The sequence below is a fragment of the Penaeus japonicus genome, unplaced genomic scaffold (assembly GCF_977035675.1).
Source record: "Penaeus japonicus unplaced genomic scaffold, GWHDUDI00000001_assembly GWHDUDI00000001, whole genome shotgun sequence".
Lineage (NCBI taxonomy): Eukaryota > Metazoa > Arthropoda > Malacostraca > Decapoda > Penaeidae > Penaeus > Penaeus japonicus.
In genome coordinates, this window is record NW_028234403.1 from 54667050 (window position 1) to 54679549 (window position 12500).

General features: G+C 45.5%; 1 protein-coding gene across 4 annotated transcripts in view; it reads right to left on the reverse strand.

The window, feature by feature from the left end:
* The window catches only part of wake (ankyrin repeat and fibronectin type III domain containing protein wide awake), a 397728-nt gene that overhangs the window by 99545 nt on the left and 285683 nt on the right, over positions 1-12500 (reverse strand). The window contains exon 1 of one of the 4 annotated variants that reach the window (XM_043004448.2): positions 10968-11976. The exons of the other annotated variants lie outside the window; for them this stretch is intronic. The gene's annotated coding sequence lies outside the window, so the exon portion shown is untranslated. Of the gene's footprint in view, positions 1-10967; positions 11977-12500 lie in introns of those variants that run through there. 4 annotated transcript variants of the gene reach the window in all.

Below are 12500 nucleotides of genomic sequence, written 5' to 3' on the forward strand. Positions count from 1 at the left end.
ACACATTTCCGAGTTCAACAAACCCCAAAATCGTATAACACTTTTGTTGTTAAAGTTGTTATCGTTGTTGTTATTGTGGTTCTGTAAGGTCTTGTCAGTTCAGGATTACGCGAGTGACGGTGCAAACGTGAAAGGGTTATCAGGAGGGAATACAAACCTCAATCTTTGTTTGGTTTGCTCCTTCTCTTTTTCCCTCTCTTTTTCTTGTTTCTCTTTCTTCTTGCTGTTTTTCTTTTTCCCTCTCTTCTTCTTCTTGTTCCTCTTTCTTCTTGCTGTTTTTCTTTTTCCCTCTCTTCTTCTTCTTGTTCCTCTTTCTTCTTGCTGTTTTTCTTTTTCCCTCTCTTTTTCTTGTTCCTCTTTCTTCTAGCTGTTCTTCTTTATCCACTTCTGCTTATTCTTCTTGTTCCTCCTCCTCCTTTTTTTCTCCTCCTCTTCTACTTCTTTTCCTTCTATCTTTTCTTTTCTCCGTTCTTCTTCACCTTCTCCTTCTTCTTCTTCTTCTTCACTTTCTCTTTCTTCTTCTTCTTCTTCACCTTCTCCTTTTTCTTCTTCTTCTTCACCTTCTCCTTCTTCTTCTTCTTTATTATTCTCCTCCTTATCCTCTTCCCCCTTCTTCTGTTTATCATTCTCCTCCTCCTCCTCTTCCCCCTTCTTCTGTTTATCATTCTCCTCCTCCTCCTCTTCCCCCTTCTTCTGTTTATCATTCTCCTCCTCCTCCTCTTCCCCCTTCTTCTGTTTATCATTCTCCTTCTCCTCCTCTTTCTCCTCTTTCCTCTTCATTCTTCTCCACTTCCTACATTCGTTCTGTTCTTGGCCTCAAGTTTTTCTTTTATCTTTTCTTTTCTCTCTCTTTTTAATGGAACTTTTCCCCTTTTTTTTGCTTTTTGTTTTTCTTCCCCTCACCCTTTTCCCCTGGTATGATAATGGGTGTCGTAAAGTGTAATGGAGTTGTTGGGATGCCGATGTTGACCTGACTAGAAAAAAGTTGTCTATCATCTGTCTGTCTGTCTGGCTGTCTCTCTCTGTCTCTCGCTCTCTCTCTGTCTCTCTCTCTCTCTCTGTCTCTCTCCCTCCCTCCCCCCCTCTCTCTCTCTCTCTGTCTCTCTCTATCTCTCTCTCTCTGTCTCTCTCTCTCTCTCTCTCTCTCTTTGTCTTTTGTTCTCTGTCTCTCTCTCTCTCTGTCCCTCTCTCCCTCCCTACCAACCTTTTCCGCCCTCCTCTCTCTCCCTCCCTTCCCCCTTTCCTCCCTCCCTCCCTCCTTCCCCCCCTCTCTCTCTCTCTGTCTCTGTCTCTCTCTCAAGAAACAATCAGTTAATCAATAAATCAGTGATGTAAGCCAGCTTTGAGGAAGATCTCCATTGACTTTGTATTTAATAATAATAATAATAATAATAATAATAATAATAATAATAAAAAAATAATATATATATATTCATTAACTTTTTCTCAAGATACATATTCCATACTGCATACAGGACCGCTATTGCATACCTCTCCCCCAACACACACACACAAAAAAAATCCCAAACCATACAAAAAAAAAAAAAAAAAAAAAAAAAAAGCGTATCTGAAACATTTTTCCTCTTTTTTTTTATATATACCAAAGTGTTAACCTCGAACTCATTAGCATAATCCGCCTCGTCGGACGAAGCGCTACCAAAGCCGATCCACTTTAATATACATCGGCGTCTTGAGAAATCCCGACGTGGAAAGGAGCGCAGCGGGGAGGAAGCGTCGTGACCCGCGGCTCGCTGTCTAGCTTGTAGAACGAAGGAGAACACGGGAGAACACGGTAGAACACGGGAGAACGAAGGAGAACACGGTAGAACTCGGTAGAACATGGGAGAACGAAGGAGAACACGGGAGAACGAAGAACATGGGAGAACACGGTAGAACTCGGTAGAACACGGTAGAACTCGGTAGAACATGGGAGAACGAAGGAGAACACGGGAGAACGAAGGAGAACACGGGAGAACGAAGGAGAACACGGGAGAACACGGGAGAACGAAGGAGAACACGGGAGAACACGGGAGAACGAAGGAGAACACGGGAGAACACGGGAGAACGAAGGAGAACACGGGAGAACACGGGAGAACGAAGGAGAACACGGGAGAACACGGGAGAACGAAGGAGAACACGGGAGAACGAAGGAGAACACGGTAGAACGAAGGAGAACACGGTAGAACACGAGAGAACGAAGGAGAACACGGGAGAACACGGGAGAACGAAGGAGAACACGGGAGAACACGGGAGAACGAAGGAGAACACGGGAGAACTCGGGAGAACGAAGGAGAACACGGTAGAACGAAGGAGAACACGGTAGAACACGGGAGAACACGGGAGATCTGCAGCAGAGGGTGGTATGAGACGCACCGAATAAGGTGTAGAACGAAGGAGAACACGGTAGAATACGGGAGAACACGGTATAACACGGTAGAACACGGGAGAACACGGCAGATCTACAGCAGAGGGTGGTATACGACGCATCGAAACACGGTGTAAAGCGACAGAGCACGGACGAACACGGTGCAACACGGTAGATCTACATGATATTTCAACACATCAGAAAACTGTTGTAACACCCACGGAGAACGAATTAACACGGTTTAGCACAGAAGATCTACAGAAGAACACGGTTTAGAACACCACAAACAACACGAACGGACACAGGTAAAGTGGAGAACATTACAGCACGGCAGAGCACGATGTAACACGGTAGAACACGGCCAGGAAGGTACACCTCACAATAACAAGAACGTACAGACGACCGACCACGGCAGAACACAATAGAACACCACAGAGCACTATAAAACGCAACAAAGGACAGCAGCAGAACATTCCGAAGTAAGAGAGCGCGACTCTCTCTCTCTCTCTCTCTCTTTCTCTTTCTCTCTCTCTGTCTGTCTGTCTGTCTGTCTCTCTCTCTCTCTCTCTCTCTATCTCTCTCTCTATCTATCTATCTCTCTATCTATCTATCTATCTCTCTCTTTCTCTTTCTCTCTCTCTCTCTCTCTCTCTCTCTCTCTCTGTCTGTCTGTCTGTCTGTCTGTCTGTCTGTCTGTCTGTCTCTCTCTCTCTCTCTCCCTCTCTCTCTCTCTCTGTCTGTCCCTCTCTTTCTCTTTCTTTCTCTCTCTCTCTCTCTCTCTCTCTCTCTCTCTCTCTCTCTCTCTCTCTCAATCTCTCTCTCTCTCTTCCTCCGCTTAACATAACCCATAAAACCAGAATTAATCTAAGGGTTACGCAACGGCCGATTGAGAATTCTCCGTTACGCGTGCCAGCCACCAGCCCTCACGCGATCCCTATGTGTAACGCGTGATGTGACCTACACACGCGCGCGCACGCAAACACGCATGAACACGCATGAACACGCACGGATGAACGCAACGGAGGTTCTCGCGTGAGGCAATGCGGGAATAATACGGTAGAAGGGGGAGAAAGAAAGAAAAAAAAAAGAGAGAAATAAGAAGGAAAAGAGAGGAGATAAAAAAGAATACTTAATAATGAATGAAAGATTAATAATAATTAAATACGAAGAAAGGAAGAAAAAAGAAAATTAGGAGTAGGAGGAGAGAATAAAAAACAAGAGCAGAAAAGAGAGAGAGAATAGAACAACAACAATAAAGAAAGGAACACATACACACAACAAAAACAACACAAAACAAACAAACAAATCAACAAACAATCATACAGGACATCCCCAAAAGATAAAAAAAAAATGAGAAGCCACTGACGAGCTAAGAAGACAGATAAAAAAAATATATCCTATGTGGCAACCATTTACAAAAAAATAGGAAAACAAAGGAATAAAAAATGAGACTGAACAGAGTAGAACCGGTTCATTCCTAAATATTTCACTGTCCAGTTAAATGTCCTGAACCAAGGAAGTGAGTAGGAGTTATAACTGTGATGAATATTCTTCTAACAGGTGATGTGGAAGTGTGGGCCCGGTAGTATAAAGAAAAATGTAGGTTACGCTATTTTATCAGTGATTTAACCTAACGGATGTGTTTTCATTTTCCTTTTCTTTCAAGCACGCTTCTATACAACCCTTAATTAAACGTCTAACTCACTGAATCTTCTTTATCACACATTGGCATCACATCCATCATTATCCTATTACAGCATCTTAATCTCTTAATATCTCTAACATCTCACAATCTATCTTTTGCAAACCTAGTAAGATTACCTAAACAACACTAAATGTTTCGTCTTTAAAATCATAATAAAAAAAAATTCACCGTCGTATCAGCTAAAAATATCAAAACTTTGATTAGAAAAATTGAGAAATCGAAGACCAGAAAGACACACGACAGACGAAAAAAAAGCACAACAACAACAACACTAATCGCAAAAATAAACAATAAACAAAACAAAAAACAAAAACAAAGGACAATCGCAGAGGTAAACAATAAAAAAAAAAATTGGCAAAATCAAAAGATTAAAAAAAATAACAAATAAATAACTGGACGATCTCAGAAGTATACAATAAAAAAAACAAAAAACAAAACAAAAGACGATTGCACAAGTAAACAATAAACCAACAACAATAAAAACAAAAGCCGATCGCAATAGTGCCGAAGACAGTGTGGAGGGTGGGGGTGGGGGTGGGGGTGGGGATAGGGGGGATCTCATGAACGACCGTGGCAGAGTGACCGAGGGTAGGGTAGGGGGGAGGGGGCGACAGGGGTACCGAGTGGCAGGGAGAGAAGGAAGCATGGACGGAGAAGGGAATGATAATAAAGGAGAGAGATAGCGGTAAGGAGGCAAGAAGAGGGGGAAGAGGGGGAGGAGAAGGAGGAAGAGGAGGAGAAAGAGAAGGAGAAGAAGGAGAAGAAGAAGGAGAAGAAGAAGGAAAAGGAGAAATAGGAGGAGAAGAAGAAGAAGAAGAAGAGGCGGAACGATAAGAGGAGAATCAGTAAATAAGACGAAACGGGAGACGAGAGAGATGAAGAGACAAAAACGAGAGAACAAGGATGAATAGTCCAAGGGAAGAGGAGAGGCAGAGGATGAGAAGAGAGACAAGGAGCCAGGGAGCCAGGTAGAGGGGAGGAGAGGGGAGCCAGGGAGCCAGGTAGAGAGGAGGGGAGAAGGGAGAGGGGGAGGGGGGGAGGGAGGGGAAGAGGGGGGGGGGCGAAGACACTTGCCCCAGCAGGTTGCAGCGAGGTAAGGCAGGGTGGTGACATCCGCCCCGAGCCAGACTGCACCACACGCCTCCAAATATAAAATATGCTAAGTCATCGGACTCATTACGAAATACACAATCCCGGGTTACATCTGAAGGATGCTGGGGAACGTCTTCGCAGATATCGAATTAATATTCCAAGCTGTGAATTTCTGCGTGTGTTTTTTTTTTCTCTCTCTTTCTGGTCTCTCTCTGTGTCTCTGTGTGTGTCTCTCTCTCTCCCTCTCTCTCCTAGTGGATTCTGAGTATCTCTGCGACCTGTCTCACTCTCCTAGCATCTCTGTCTCCTTGTCTCGTTTTTTGTCTACCTGTTCATCTGTCTGTCTCACCTCGTCTCTCAAACCATCTTTCTCTCTCTCTCTCTCTCACCTCGTCTCGCTGTCTACCTTTCTCTTTATCTCTCTTTCTCTCCCCCTCTGTTCATCTACTGCCTTTTATAAGCTTCAATTCAAAACATACTTCCTCGATTCCTCAAAGTGAAAGCAGGTAAGTTTTTCTTTACACACTCCGCGTAAACAAATGCTCAGCACCTTATTAACAAACAGAGCATGAGGCGTATATAATCCGGTCTAAATCGACAACATACTCTGAGCATGAGGCTATGTAGTCCGCTCTAAATCAACAACATACTCTACTTAAAAGTCCTAGCGTCAAAAGGCCATGGCACAAATAGACATAGAAACATACATACCAATTCTCCCTCTCGCTCGTCATTTGCCTAATTCAAATTCAGAATCATGTCCCTTTCCAAGCTATCAACTAACATAAATATAATTCAAGATATACCAGACAGAAGATAAAGAATGGCTCGTATTACAACGAGTACGAACAGCTCTGTATCGTATTATCTTTAACCGCTTAGATTTTGTTTCTTGTCGCTCGACTTCAAAATGCTGGGTGAGGGTCAGTGTCAAGGCTGATTCTAGAGGTCATTCACCTATTCCTGTTCCTTGGGGTTTTCGACCATAACCTCATCTCTACGCTGAGGATCCCTTTAAATCTCTAATACGTGACTGATTGATTTGTTTTGCTTATATCTTTTTTTCTTCCCCCATTTTCTATTCGTTCGTCTTTTAATGTAAAATATCCTGCCGTAACATTTTAAAAGATATCCTGGGTATCCCATATGGACGAAATTCCTATAAAAAAAACCCTCCAGATACGGAAAAAAACGATAGGAAAACCCGTCTCCATAACCAAACCCTCTCTAGGATAAACAAATATTAATAGAACTAAATCTAACATAAAAATACAAACACTTAAGAATAACAAATAAACATTAACATCTCGCCAAAGGGTGACTCAAACCAAGGAGTGAAATTCACTGACATTAGACGTGTCATTATCCGTTACTGCAGTTTTCTTCAGTCATCTACCGAGGCGCCTCTTCTGTTCTAAGGTCACCTCTCATATGTTGCATTTATCATCATCATCATCATTATCATTATTTTCATTACCATGATGATTATCATAGCTGTTATTGCTGTCATATCACTATCATTACTATATCTAATCATTATCATCATCATCATCATTACTCTTGGTATATTTATCTATCATTAACTTTTAAGAGATGTTGCAATATAAAGTTTAAACCCAAAACAGCATTGCAACAAACTTCAGGGCGAGGGAATTCTTTCAACAAGCGATGATACTACAGCTTTCGCATAAAAAACTCTCACTGAAATATCATGAAATTTATCATCTGATATCCCTTCAATTCCGATTATCATCATTCTACTTGTCAAAAAGATACTTTGATTTAATAGAAGAAGAAGAAGAAGAAGAAGAAGAAGAAGAAGAAGAAGAAGAAGAAGAAGAAGAAGAAGAAAAAAAAAACGTTCATGGTACCCTGTGGTTTCAGAATGTGATGACATGGTTTATTGTGGGCGTATGGTGATGCATTAGATGTAGTGTGTGAAGGAGATAATGGACTTTTAGAGGAAATGGATGAATAAATCGAAAGTAACTGTGTAGTTTCTCGTTCTTCTTTATTTCCTTAGCGCGCCTGTAAGACTGTAATTTCTTCAATATCTTTCTCTTTCCCCTTTTTTTCTCTCTCTTCCTCCCCCCCCCCTCCTCTCTCTCTTTCTCCCTCCGTCTCTCTCTTTATCTCACTCCTTCTCTCTCTTTCTCCCCCCTTCTCTCTCTCTCTTTCACTCTCCCCACCTCTTCTTCCATTCCCTCCCTCCCACCGCCCCTCCCCCATCCTTCCTCCCCTCCCTTCCATCCTGTCGTAACTGCAGTCCAGAAAGCCCTTAAACCCCTTCCCCCTCCCTCCCCCTTCTACACACCTACCCTCACACCCCTCCCTCCCTTCCCCCTCTACACACCCCTCTCCCCCTCCCCCCCTCCCCCATATCTCACATGGCATGGTCGTGCTCGCATCTTGTTACCGACATAGGTATCAGGTATAGGTTCCAGGGGATTATTTTGGGTTATGTATAAGAAAACAAACAAACAAACAAAAAACAAAACAACATCAAATAGCAGTGACTTAAATGGATTTACTTGGGTTTTGTTGTTTATTTACGTTGGATATTTGTTATATGTGGGTGTTTCTTTTACTTGTTTATGTTTTGTTTGTTTGTTTGTTTATGTATATATATATATATGAATATATATATATATATATATATATATATATATATATATATATATATATATATATATGTGTGTGTGTGTGTGTGTGTGTGTGTGTGTGTGTGTGTGTGTGTGTGTGTATGCGCGCGCGCGTGTGAGTATTCATGCGTGTGTGTGTATGTGTATGTGTATTCATGCGTGTGTGTGTATGTGTATGTGTATTCATGCGTGTGTGTATGTGTATGTGCGTATTCATGCGTGTACGTATTACCGTACAAGTGGATGAACATACACAAACAAAGTAGCGTTTATTCTTTCTCCGTAATAATTGCTAACGTCCTTATCCCTAATCGACCAATTCCTCACACAGCGCGTTAATCGCCGATGAAATCCGAATCCCATTAACACATTATCATTTCCTCCCACCGGGGTCAGGCTTTCACAAACGATCGAGGAATGATATTAATTCACTTGGTCCTAATCGGGGAACCATCTCCCATTCTCATTCTCTGTCTGTCTGTCTGTCTCTGTCTCTGTCTCTGTCTCTGTTTCTGTCTCTGTCTCTGTCTCTGTTTCTGTCTCTAACTCTAACTCTAACTCTGTCTCTGTCTGTCTGTGTGTCTGTATGTCTGTCTGTCTGTCTGTCTGTCTCTCTCTCTCTCTCACCCTCCTTCCCTCCCTCCCTTAACCTCTCACCCTCTCCCTCAACCATCCTACCCTCCCTCCCTAGCTCTCACCCTCTCCCTCACCCACCCTCCTCCTCACCCACCCTTCTCCCTCACCCACCCTTCGACTCACCCTCTCCCTCACCCACCTTCGCTCCCTCTGTCACCCTTCTCCCTCACCCACCCTTCGAACCACCCTCTCCCTCACCTACCCTCTCCCTCACCTACCCTTTCCCTCCTCCCCCCCTCCCTCAACCTCTCACCCACCCTCTCCCTCACCCACCCTTCGACCCACCCTCTCTCTCTCTCTCTCTCGCGACGAATAAATTGGGTCACCGAACGCCGCACACGCACATAAACACAGCCGCTACATCTTGTTACCTGGAAGAAATGAGATGTATTTCGCCTTAGGCTCCTCTCCATCTTCCTTCTTTTCTTTCGTGGAACAAAAAGGGAGAAGGAACGGGAAAGGAGGGAGAGGCAGAGAGAGGGAGGGAGGGAAGAAAGGAAGGAGGAGAAAGAGGAGGAGGAGGAGGAGGAGGAGGGATGGAGGGAGGGTGGGGGATGGAAAGGAGGGAGAGGCAGAGGGAGAGAGAGAGAGAGAGAGAGAGAGAGAGAGAGAGAGAGAGAGAGAGAGAGAGAGAGAGAGAGAGAGAGAGAGAGAGAGAGAGAGAGAGAGAGAGAGAGAGAAAGAGAGAGAGACAAAGAGACAGAAAAACTGCGAAGAGAGAGTAGAGAGAAAGAGAGACGTCTTGAAAGGTAGGGAGGGGAGGGGAGGGGGTGGGGTACAAAGTGTTTTTTTCCCCCGCAGGCAAGTGAGTGGGAAGAAGGAGAGGAGGAGGAGGAGGAGGAGGAGGCGGGGCGGAGTAGGGACGAGAGAAACTCTTTCCAATGAGGGTAAAGGGCTAGTCTGCCTCCATACGCTGGAATGCGCGATAGAGAAAGGAGGAAGAGGAGGAGGAGGAGGAGGAGGAGGAGGAGGAGGAGGAGGAGGAGGAGGAGGAGGAGGAGGAGGAGGAGGAGGAGGAGGAGGAGGAAGAGGAGGAGGAGGAGGAGGAGGAGGAGGAGGAGGAGGAGGAGGAGGAAGAGAGGGAGGAGGAGGAGGAGGAGGAGGAGGAGGAGGAGGAGGAGGAGGAGGAGGAGGAGGTGTTGGAGGAGGAGGTGTTGGAGGAGGAGGTGTTGGAGGAGGAGGAGGAGGAGGAGGAGGAGGAGGAGGAGGAGGAGGAGGAGGAGGAGGAGGAGGAGGAGGAGGAAGAAGAAGAAGAGGAGGCGTAGGAATAGGTGGAGGAGGAGTAGGAGTAGTAGTAGTAGGAGGGAGAAGAAGGAGAGAAAGAAGTGGAGAATAATAATGCTTCTGATAATGATAATGGTAATAATGATAATCATAACACTAATAATCGTAAAGATAATAATGATAATAATAATAATAATAATGTGAAGAAGGAAAAGAAGAAGAAGAAAGAAAACGAAAATAAAAAAACAAGAAAATAAAGAAAAATAAAAATAAAAAGAAAGAAAAAGAATAAAAACAAGAATCAAAAGAATCAAAAGAATTAAAAGAAAAGGAAGAAGAAAGAGAAAAAGAAGAAAGAAGAAGAAGAAGAAAAAGGAGAAGATGAGCCAGAGCAACGGACCGAGCACAGGTGGTTTTGTTTTGCTTACAGATGTTCACCTCTGTGGGATTTCCGTCAACACAGACTGGGCCGTAATCACTGACTCCCCGAAAGGAATGGAGGAGGCGCAGGCAGCCATTTATTTCGCCCCTCATGTCGTAAGACTTGGTATGTCTTACGTTATGTCTTATGTCTTGTGTTATCCTTAATGAAGGATAGATAGATAGGTCGATTTTTCCCCCTAAGAGGATTTTTTTTTATATATATTCGTCCGTTATAACGGTATGTTTCAGGAGTTTGTTTTCGTTCAACTGAACAACAACGTTAAGGGTGGAGGAAGGGCAGGAATCGGGCATGTATTATGGAATGAAAACATCTGGTGCAACGTTGAGGGGGAGGGGGGAGGGAGGGGGAAAGGAGGAGGAGGAGGGGGGAGGGGGAGGGGAAGGGAAGGGAAACGGGAGGGGAAAGGGGAAAGGAAGGGGGAGGGGAGAAAGGAGAGGGGGCAGAGGAGAGGGGAAGAGAGGAGAGGGGAGAGAGGAGAGGGGGATTCAGAGGAGATGGAATGGAAGGAGAGGTGGGGGAAGGGGGGAGGGGAGGGGCAGGTGTTCTTCCCAGTGAGACGGTAAATTACAGGTGTTGCAGATGTCTGGGGAAGGCGTGGCCTGTTTTATATCAATCAGCTGTATCTTTCAGCCGTGTTTATTTTTGTTTATTTTTGTGGTGGCAAATCAGATCACAACAAATATTACAGTTTGGCATTATTTAAGAATGAAATAGATGTAATTAGTAATCGGGACTGGCAATAAGTACTAAACGAAGTTCGTGCAGAACTGACCCACGTACACTTAAAACCCTAAAAGACAACCTAACCAGATGCAATGATTTCCAAAAAAAACAAAGAAACATGACACAGTCTCTTACCTTCTATTCGCCGTCATGCAGGTCACTTAGACAGGGGAGGGAAGAAGGAGGAGGGACGGGAGGGGTGGGTGGGGTGGGTGGGTGTACAACCGCGCGTACACTCCCACACGCACGCACGCACACACAGACACACACACGCACACGGCACAAGCTTCACGCCCTTCTTCGAGCGAGCAGGGTGAGGTGGAAGGTCCTGCTGGTCATCAACAGACAGGACTCGAGAATCCACCCTCGCCCGACGCCCGCCGCCCACTCCCCAGGATCACTTTCTTCGGCATCGTTGAAGTCTCCTCAGAGAAAAAGGGGGTGGGAGCCGCAATACCTCTTATTTATTTTCCTCTTTGTTTCCGAGACTTGGAGAGCGAGCGAGTCAGAAGGATTCTCGCATTTCTCTCTCTTTCACTTCACTTTTCCTTCCTTGCTCCTCAAAATCGTTGGTATTCCGACACCGCGGGGAGAAGGATGCTCGAACAGAAGGCCTTTGTCACAACATGTTGCTCGATCTCTTCCAGGAGCTCCGACAAACTCATGACAACTCTCCACCTGTTCCCCCTGCCGAGAGAACACAGAACACAACACCAAATCAACACCACCAGACGCGAGTTCTCGACCCCCCTCGCCCGCAGAACTCCAGCGAACGCCCCGCCAACCTAGACGGAACGTGGATGTTGCTCCGTCGACCGTAGAGGCGAAAAGCTGTTCCACACAACACCCGCAACCTGTTGGGAGTCGGGAGTCAGCACCGCACAGCTCAACACACTCTATGGTGTCCCGGGCTGCTGTCTCTCTCTCGCTCCCTGATCCCTAATCCCGAAGCACCAGCGGTACGATCACTGCCCCGAGACGCCGAGGGGGCCAGAGCAGGGCCCTTGGGAACGCCGGACACCTGCACCGCGGTCAACCTGCGCCGTCGAGTTCACGCACGGACCCTCACAAAGGGCGCCATGTTCATCCACACACCTCACCTCCGCACTGGCTACGCTACAACTGCTCCACCGCTGTTCACTACGCTCGCCCCGACCGCTTGCCACATACGACACGCCACGCACCGGGCTTTGGAAACATGACGCTCGCCCTTGGTGCACACGCCCCTCCACGCTCCCCTGGCGCTCTCATGACGGCCAAGAAAGCCAGCAGGAGTCGAAGAGAAAATAGACTTTATAGAAGAATGGCGGCGAGGCTCGCGGACTCGAACCGTTCGGGCGCGGAAACGCTCGTACATCGGGCACCCTTCGCCCAGCCGCCACGCACTGACCAAACCGATTTTTTTTTTCTTCCCCGACCGAGTGTTACCAATCGTTCAATTTCTAATCCTTTGTATATTACGTCCCTCCACACCCTTTAAAAAACGGCTGGTGTGGATTCGGTTTCATGTAGGAGGGAAGAGGAGGCTTGTCTCGTGGGAGTTTTCTCCCAGAGGAAAAAAACAACAACAATAAACAAAAACAGGATGGTTGTTAAGATGCGTTTAGTTTTAAAGTTTTCGTCTTCTTTCGTTTTTGAAAGTCAATGTTACAGCAGCAAGAGAACATC